This window comes from Cupressus sempervirens, chromosome 8, assembly GCF_028749045.1.
Source record: "Cupressus sempervirens isolate cs-2001-9-10 chromosome 8, ASM2874904v1, whole genome shotgun sequence".
In the NCBI taxonomy this organism is placed as follows: Eukaryota; Viridiplantae; Streptophyta; class Pinopsida; order Cupressales; family Cupressaceae; genus Cupressus; species Cupressus sempervirens.
This window is the reverse complement of record NC_143125.1, coordinates 328,120,274-328,130,281: the sequence shown is the minus strand read 5'-3', so window position 1 is coordinate 328,130,281 and position 10,008 is coordinate 328,120,274. Positions and strand designations below refer to the sequence as shown.

The 10,008-nt window shown below is 32.9% G+C and overlaps 1 pseudogene; it reads left to right on the top strand.

The window, feature by feature from the left end:
* Positions 1-227: 227 nt before the first annotated feature.
* On the top strand, positions 228-1,656 carry LOC149542690 (uncharacterized; annotated as a pseudogene).
* Positions 1,657-10,008: the final 8,352 nt, after the last annotated feature.

Genomic DNA, 10,008 nt, shown 5'->3' with positions numbered 1-10,008 from the left:
CCAAAGTTAATCATATGTGCTTCTATAAAGACTCGCTAAACTGGCTAAACCCTTACCCTTATAGTACAAATATAAATATTATCTTAGTTTGATTTCTTGATAAGGAAATTTAGTTGCATCCCTAATGTGTGGTTAATGTGACTTTTTTGTTCCTCGAGGTGTATCTGACACATCTATTAAAAAAATAGTAATCAAATATTAACGTTAAAAATTTACAATCACTCCTAATGGAGGATAAAAAAATTCAAGGAGAACACATTTCCTCTCTACAAAGTATTCTCTTTGATATTCCTTCCTTGTACGAAGATTGGAAGATTTCTCACCATACCAAGTTTGTTTGTAGTTTTTCTATTGAGATTGATTTATTGTTCAATCTAAAGGATAGACATAAACTCATATAGCTTTCTTCAAAACACCATCAATTATGGAGAAATCTATTCTTTAGAAAATATTAGATCTGCCACACACATTTCAATAGATGCAACTTTTGGGAGGAAAAATCTATTGGATATGAATCAAAATCCCTTCTCATCCAAGAATACTACCACTCTGGATAATGATCAAGGAAAAGAGGACATGAGTATAAGAAACAAGGCATCTATAGATTCCCAACAATCTAAGAAATCAAACTAAACAGGCCATTTTGGAAGCTTTCAACTCCAATACGATGGATACTATATACAACAATAGTAGTGACATCAATGAGGAGGTGAAAAAAATGTTTTCTTCTAGTGATTTCCAAATTTCTCAAGGATTGGGCAAGCCATTGGAGAACACAAGTGTTAGAGGGGTTGCCAAAACCAAAATTTGTCACATTGTCCCTACATTACCATCCTCTCATGAAATTCCCAATCTTAATGATGATTCCTCCACTAGCAAAAGGAGAAAGAAGCGTAAGCTAATTGAGATAGAAGTTTTTCTAGAGTAGGCTAGAGAAAGAATCCTAGATCTTGATTATGGAGGTCAAACCTCACTATACCGTAGAGTAACAAGACATAGGTGGACTAGAAGATTTGAAGACCATCTTTGGAAAAAATAGTGAGAAAAGAGCTAGCTAGTCCCATAAGGCTTGACAAGTTTATTTGGGTGGTTATGACATGGAAGAGAAAGCAACTAGAGCTTTTGATTTGGGATCCCTTAGGTTTTAGGGTCCTTCAACTCCCACCAATTTTTTGGTGGAAAATTATGAGAGAGATCTAGAAGAGATACAACATTAAGAAAAATATGAATATGTCACCATTCTGAGGAGGAGTGGTTTTTTCAGGGGAGCTTCTTCTTACTAGTGGAGTAACAAGGCATCATCAAAATAGGTAGTGGCAAGCTTGAATTGGAAGAGTTGCAGGAAAGAAAAATCTCCATCTCAAAACATATGCAACTCAAGAAGAGGCAAAATAGGCATATGCCATTAGCTAGCATTAAATACAAAGGAAAAACTACAATAATTAACTTTGATATCAACAGATATGATGTGCCAAAGATTATGAGAACCCCCTTGCCATTGGAGGACTTTCTAAATGCATGAGAATGGAGAAGGTGTTTGTTGAAATCAATGTTGATGCTGATCCCCAAGATGAAGATGAAAGAACAGTGAGCTCCAAGGGAGACTGAACTATCTCCATCCCTAGCAATGCATTCTCAACTTCTACTAAAAGATAAAATGTAAAATCCACAAGTTTACATAAAATGTAATCCAAGAGATATTATTGTTATGATAAACAATAAATGTAGTATGAGGATTCTCTATTTTTTTTAGTGACTAGTTCAAGAGTATGTCTAGTATAGATTGTTGTGGTCATTCCTTGGCAGCAATGTTTGATCAACCTTATATTTGAATGATCCAAAGGATGAGCTTAGTAACTGAGATTGTCTAAAGATATACAAGTATTTTTATTGCATCAAATGAAATGAAAGATTTGAAGGTTATAATGTTTTGATTTGATTGAATCATCATGATCTTTAAGGACAGGTTGAATTGCATAAACAAAGAACATAGATGTTGATCAAATTTCATAAAAAAGTTGATCTATGAATCCGATATAATTTACTATTAATGTTATCTTTCATTATTAGTTTTCACAATTTGTGAATTAGTGTATATACAAAACTTCTATCCCATCATTTGTGCATCTTACAAGTGCATACTCATATAAGTTTAATTGAGAGAAGTAATCATACATCTTCAAAGAATTGAAGGAGAGATTTGAATTTAAGCACTCAAGTTAGCATCCATGATCAAGTTTATGTGTATCCTTTGTGAGTGAAGGAATGTATGAACTACTATCAGCAAAAATAAACCTAAAATGAGGTTTCATGGAAAGGATATCATAGAAAAGGTGCCATTTGTCAATTCTATTTTTCCTTTAGGTTTTTGGTAGATTTGATAGTAGAGTGTTACAAATTTGCAAATATTTGTTTGAGACACATAGATCAAAATTTTAAATAGGAAAAAACTCCCTAGCTAAGGAGTGTTGCTCTAATGACTGATGATTTTGTTGGGACTGAAAATTGCATGCTTCATTTTTAGTCACATTTTGAAAATTTTGGAAAATCATGTCCTAAAGTGCCTTTTATGCATGTGGTCAGTTGGTAGCTTGAGGCCTAGATGGTGTTTGAGTGGCTTAACACCTTTCATTTGACATATTCATATGATCCACAATGTTATTTTGCCATCCCGAATCATTCTGTGAAGTCCCATTTTGAGCTAGTGTCAAAATTTGCAATTCTACCAAGTGTCAAATAGCGATCAGAGGCCCAGTTTGCATCTGAATATCTTTTACCCAGGACTGTGTCATGACTAGTCACTTTGGGGATGTTTAGTGTCCATAATAGAGAACCTATGTTTCAATTTTCAAGTCATTTCGAATCCGTTTGACTAGGTTTTGCACCCCGCAAAGTTGGTCATTTACTGTTTTGTGCATTTAACTAGTTGTTCACAATTCTGGGAAGCCCTGTTCGACCAATCATATCTTTGACCCAGTTGACCCAAATAAAAAAATTCTTTTTGCATTGTGTTCTAGGGGTAAGACACTTCATATGTTCCAATTTTGAGATCATGTCGAATCCATTTGATCAGTTTGCTAACATGATCAAAAACCCAGTTTGCATTGTTTTGTTACGGCTAAGGTATCCAGATTGATCCGTACCCCTGTTCGGCATGTTATAACTTTGATCTTATGATTGGCTAGCCTAAATGGATTGTACCATTGTGTTGTGTCCTAGAAATGCTTGAAGCATGCCAGTTCTTAAGTCATGATGAATCCATTTGCATACTTTCTTATGTCCGTACATTTGCCAAAAATCACTTTTTGACACATTTGCCAGTTAAAATTTACAAGTGCCTGTTTTCGGAAATTCGCCAAATGTGCCGTGTGATTCTTCATTAGCCCAAAACATGGAATTATATCCTCTTCATGGCAAAGAACTTATATCCTAGTTTTCAAAACCCCAAGTGATCAATAACCCAGTTTATAATGTCGAACCCGAGCCCAGTTTATGTTTTTTAACATTGTTTGCCTGTAGAGTAATTGAAGTATGGATGTTCGGCAATTAAAATCTTTTGACTGGGAATCCATCATGGGTTGAAAATTTGCAGTGTGATAGAGTATGCAGGATTGAACACTCATGCCAATTTTCATGGCCTGGTTACCTGATTGAGTTAGTTTTTACGGCCACCTGGCGGGCCTTCAGACACAAATTTCACACTAGTGCGGAAATGATTTAAAATGAAATTTTAAATTGATTGTTTTACATACAATCATTACAATGCTTCACTATAGTCATTGCCATTATCTTAGTTCACTAAATGTACGAGATTGGACTTTTTCTCAATGATAAAAGAATCAAATAAATGTGAAGGGCTATTTGTTTTGACAATATAATGTTTTAACACAAGAAGAAAACTAAGAAGATGCATTGAGCAAAATAGAGGGCTTTCATGCCATAATAGAGGCATCACCAGGAAAAGAGTCATTCATCCATAGGCAAGGAAGAAGGGAAGCACCAGCTGAGAGTCTCATGTTTTAAATAAGACAACCAACAAGGAACTCCATGTGTTGGAGCAAATCACAGAGCAGCCCACGTTTTTGGGGCATCCATATGTTGCAAGGCGTCCAAAGAGTAGAATAAAGATTACAAAGGGAAATGCCACTGTCCGAGGCAATAGGAACAACAAAAGGCTCCACGTTTTGGCACAGGGACCATGAAAAATGCATCTCACACACTGAATGGAGCCCCACAATTAAAAGGCAAGTCCATGGCAGCAAATAATGCAGCAATGCACGTTTTTGAGAGGGGCCATGTGAGGATAAGTGCAGCAATTTACACAATGGGGAGGCCCATCAGAGATGGCACATGATCCATGTATGAACAAGGGAGCTATTCACTACAGCAAAAAAAAAACATTGAAACTGTTTTATCCCATATTCATTGTGGGAAAGAAGTTTTGATTATTTAAATACAAATCTTTACCAATGCTTAGTGTCAGCAAGACAAAGGCTTTTGTAAAGCCAAAGCTAGTGCAGGTGGGTCCGTGGTTGGTTGGAGATAAGTAAAATTTTGAAGAAAAACGTGCAGACAAAAGGATGACGTCAGCAAATCCGACCGGAAAAGTCAAAAATTCGGCTAGCGATATAGCGAGGTTGCCGAAAAATTCAAGAATCCGGCAAGAGTCAAATTAGCTAATCAGCACGTGACACATGGCGATATGGTCAAACCAAGTTTGACCGAGTGAAACATATGGTGGAATTTTCAAAGGTTAAAAAAAAAAAAAAAATTAATTTTTTTTTCTAAAAGATCACGTGGGGTAGATTTTTTAAATAAATTTTCACTTATCATATAGTTTGAAACTATATAAAAGTTAAAATTTTTGCAAAACTACATGCAAGTCATGAACAAGACTGAGATTTTCAAAAGGCAATATCTAGGGCAATTTTTAACCAAATTGGGCACTCCAATATACCATCGGAACTGGGAAGATCTGAATTTTTTGAATTTGAGGTTGGTTCTTGCACAGGTGCTCACCAGTTCGAGTTATAGGTCAATTTGTGTTTCTTGAGACATTAGCGACAGAATGAGCAAACTTGATTCTAGAGCATCAAAATTGGTTAGAGGGAAATTTTAAAAGCTTGTCGGGATTTGAATATGGAGAAAAATCAACTCTCAGCAGTTTTCTTGCATTTTGGAGGTCACTGTGAACTGATTTTCACTTTTACATTGAGTTCTTTTTTTTCATCAAAATCAGTTACATTATTTCATCATTAGGTTTCTGAGATATTTGATGCTCTTGAGAGGTAAAATGAAAAGATTTGATTCACCAGTTGAGGGGAAAGATTAAAGAGTTGTTTTAACCTGTTAAGAAGGTTTTTCAGATAGACAAGTGTCAATTGCAAATCAAATCCGGGAATTGCCTTCTCCATACATATTCTGTCTTCTTCCCTGAAAAAAAAGGTTGTTGGTTGGTTTTCTTTTTCCAATTCTTTGAGCTCTGCTCAGGCTGTGAAAGCCACACATCCAGCATATCTCGTATGAACAGCATATGAATTTCATAGATAGTTCTGATACAGTAGTGTGATCTTGTATCTTGTTTTATGCATTCCTAATGTACTTATTTCAAGGAGATAAATACAATGTACAGAAGGTTTTGAATTTCAATATAATTATGTCTCCTTTCTTGTTGAATTTGTAATTTTATATGTTCAAGAACAAAGATCTTGAACCTATTTGCAATTGCCCAGTTGTATGTTTGAGGTTTGCTTGCCTTTGACTCAAGGAGTCATATAATTGCTTGTGGTTTCAGATAGGGTTGCAGATTCATTGAGAAGGATGCGTGAAAGTATGGGGTTATATTGGATATTGTTGTCTGATTCATAAGGTGAACAGACAGAACATGAATGTTTCTACATATACCATATGTTGAGTGATGTTCAAGGATGCATAATTCTGGAGTATAGGATTGCCCTAATGGTTAAGGCACTGGTCATTTGTAGGATCATCAAGTTTTTGCTGCATATTAGACATGCTATCTTTTCTCAATATAAATCAATCATTTTCCCTTCATGTTGAAGTGGACATAAAAGTTTAAACCCTCACTCAGTTTATGAATAATATAGGTTTGCACCTAGCTATTGTAGAATCTATGTTGTTTCATAAGCCATTAGGAGAAATAAGGGTTTCTATCTACTTTGTATTAGATTCAGTGTATGCTTTGACAACTGGTACCATATAAGGAATCTATAGGTTCACCCGCCTAGGTTTTGCAGAGCCTAAAGTGCAGAAGGAGTATAGCCTTATAGTTGGCCTGGTGTCTGAATGGATGTGTTGATAATGGGAGTTAGCTACCTCTAGATGCATCTTGTTCTCATCAGGGTAATTGGAAATGGGTAACATTTTCAAACACCAACAGATTTTTTGTTTAAATTTTGAAAAAATGGTCTACTAAGAATCCTGATCTAGAATCAACACATTAAAGTTGATAAAGACACCTCTTGTTAAGGGTACTTTACTCTAGAGACTAGCACTTTGAAACTTGAAATTCAATTATAGGTTAATTTAAGAATCACGGGTTCATTTTTGCCTCCTATTTCAAGATGTGGTCTCAAAATTTACAATATAGTTAAGTATCTTTTTATTTATCTTGACTTTTATCATTACTCTAGTACTTTACATAGTTATCACATCACATATCACACTAAAATTGATGAGACTATGGAAATGACCTATTGAGGCACAATTTAGCTAGAAAAATTACATATTTGAGATATTAATGTTGATAATATAATCAAAAATATCACATTAAACCCCAGCCCATGCACAATAGTGGCTAGAATTTTCCTCTGCCCAACAATCTAGAAATCTAGGTAGATAAAAAATAGTAGATGTAAGGGACACCATTAACTTGGCATTGGAAGAGTGTGGAGATTATGATGAAGCCACATGAAAATAGAAAAACAAGGGCAAACATGAGAAGACCCCTTTCCATCTTCGAATGCAAAAGAGTCTAAAAAGACCCTAAGAATATTTTTATCACCTCAACAAGTCTATGTTCTCAAATTTCCTTAACTCTAAGAGCGTAAAGGTTCTAGATGAAGAATTAACCGTTGAACTATCTTGTATAGAGACCAATTTTCAACACCCTGTATTGATCTACTTTTCAAAGTTGAAAAGAAGAAATTTTAGTGAAGTCCCATCTATTATATTAATGTTTAATGTACTTAAATAAGAATAGTCTCAATAAATTCCATAATCCCTGAAAGCTTAAGATCAATTATAGCTCCAAAGAAGGAACATGTGACTTCACCTTGGAGATGTGTGGTCATAATGATGCATTTGTTAACCCTAAACTTGAAGCTCTCTCTCATGATTCACATAGCCAATATCACAAGATATTTTGATTAGAGTAGTCCAACAGAAGCTACCACCCATAGTACATGCCTAGTAGTGGATTCCCAAAGGGGAAGCATAGATACCTGGAGGAGGTAGGGTAGAAGAAAGAGTTAGTGGGTTTAGGTGATGGGGTAGGGTTAGTAGGTGTTGAGTAAGGTTTAGGGGTTAGTTTAGGTTAGTAAAAGTTATAGAGGTTAAGATTATATTAGGAAAATTAATCAAGGTTAGTGGTTTTAATAAAGTGATGTTGGGATGTGATGTTTTAAGAGATTTAATTATATGGGTAGTTAAGAATTAGTAAGTATTAATAAAGTTAGTTAGGTGTTTAAAAAGTGTAAGGGGTGGTTAGTAGTTGTTAGTTAGAATATGATGTTTTAATTAGTTTATATTTTAAATTTATTATTATTTTATTATCTTTAATTTTATTAAGTTGTGAATGGATGTTTTATTTCAAATAATCAATTGATCTGAAAAGGAAAGGGAAATGAGTTAGCTAGTAGGGTTAAATATAGGTGTCTTGATTTTAGTAAAGAAGGTACTAGATGTTTTGAAATGTAAAATATGAATAGATAGAATTAGGATAATAATTAGCATCTCAAGATAATTATTATTGTTCTGGTTTAATTTAATTTGAGAATTTGTATTTATATCTTGTTCTTTCAAAAGGGTTAGATAAATATTGAAAGGTGAATGAATAGAAAGTCAAATGTTGTACTTGTTAAGTTTTATTATTCAATTCAAAATATTTTTTTAATATGATGGGTTTTAGCTTTAATATTTTAATATTTTAATGATGTCAATTTAATTTCTATAATGTAATAGATTTGATGAAGTTGATTATGTAACTAAGAACAATAGTCTTTTGGCTTACAACTAAGTCGAATTAGGGTTAGGGTCAGATTGATAATAGATGGTGAATTAACTTATGAGTTGAATGTCTTGTATAATTTAATAGTCACTCTTTAATTATTTTAACTAGTTTAAAAGTTCATTTAAATAATGCTAACAAGTATTAAGGTAATTAGACAAACATTGTGAAATGATGAAACCTGGTTCAACTAGGGGATTGAATTAGCACACGAAATGAAATATGGAACCTTGGAAAATCTATTGTCTCTTGTGTCTTAGTCAAACATGTATTAACATAGGGGACTAATGAAAAATAAATTAAAAAGTCTATGTATTTTTTCCCCAATATTTCGGGCATGACACAAATTCATTAAAAAGTAGTCATTGAAAAATCAAAGGGATAATATTTAAATCTTAAACAACCATATTCCATATCATTACCTAATAATATTTTATTTAATGAACCCAAAATCATTTCATTCCTAAATGTATTCTCTCAAACCAAGTAGCAAATATAGGGGAAGGATGTAGATTTTAGCTCCAAAAAACATGTTGATTCACCTCTCACCATTCCTCTACCTAGTTTTCTTGTCATTCATGTATACAAGGAAAATGATAATGTCTAAACTCCTTTGTGTTTTGAGAAATACATGTTTTATTTTCTCATTATTCTAAATTTGAACTTAAAATAATTTTAAAAATATTTTATGTTTTAAGATAAATATTTATTTTATTTTAAATTTATTTCTTAAAACACTTTTATATGTACTAGTTTCAACACTTAATGAAAATATTTACTTATTAAAGAAGATTATGTGAAAATCGAGGCTTAACAAATCTAAAGTGTAAATAAAAGAACAATAAATTATATAAATGACATATACCTACTCATAACGGAGTCATGTTTGACATTAAAATTAGGAAGTGTCATGCTTTTGTAGCCATCAAATTTTTGTGGAGAATACTTGAGGGTTTTTATAACTTAGAGGTGTTAATGGAAGATAGTTGACAAGGGGAGGGACATAATTATAGCCATATTTTTAATGATATTTTCAATGCACTAGATGGTTGAAGAATAATGTTGAATCCACCACATTGAAATAGAATTCAATAATATTAATAGTATTGATGGCATTGTGAGAGAAGAAAATGAAATACTCCAACCCACCTCTTGTGATGGTGATGTAGATAAAATTATCAACCAAATAATATTATATCAAGGTTATTTTTTGGTAGACACTCATAGATAATGAGTATCATTGATCATGGATTGAGTATCCTATAAATGCAATACATTCATTTGATGAAAATTAAACACCACTTACTTTTCTTTCATGTTTTGATTACATGTCCTTTGTTTGGTTTAAAGATAACTTGTTTACTACAATGGTGATTATAGTTTTTCAGCATACCATGCATTGGAATAAGACAATTTACACATTAATTATCCCAATATATATATATATATGATATATATGCACAAGTAAAAGATTCCATGACTCGTAACAAGAATGCATATGTATATCCCTTCACCATTTGAATGTTCAATTATATGTAATATATTTATTGAGGGAGAGATCATGAGTTTTCATCTAAACTCAAAAAATAATTTATTCTTTACAAACCTATCATAACATGGTTATCAGAGTCAATAGTTTTTTGTTTGAATCTTTTTAATCCTTACTATTATTCTACCGGAGAAAAAACATTACTAGTGAAATGGAGCTTTTAAGGACCTATGATATTTTAGAATTTTATTATAAAGAAATAATAATTTTT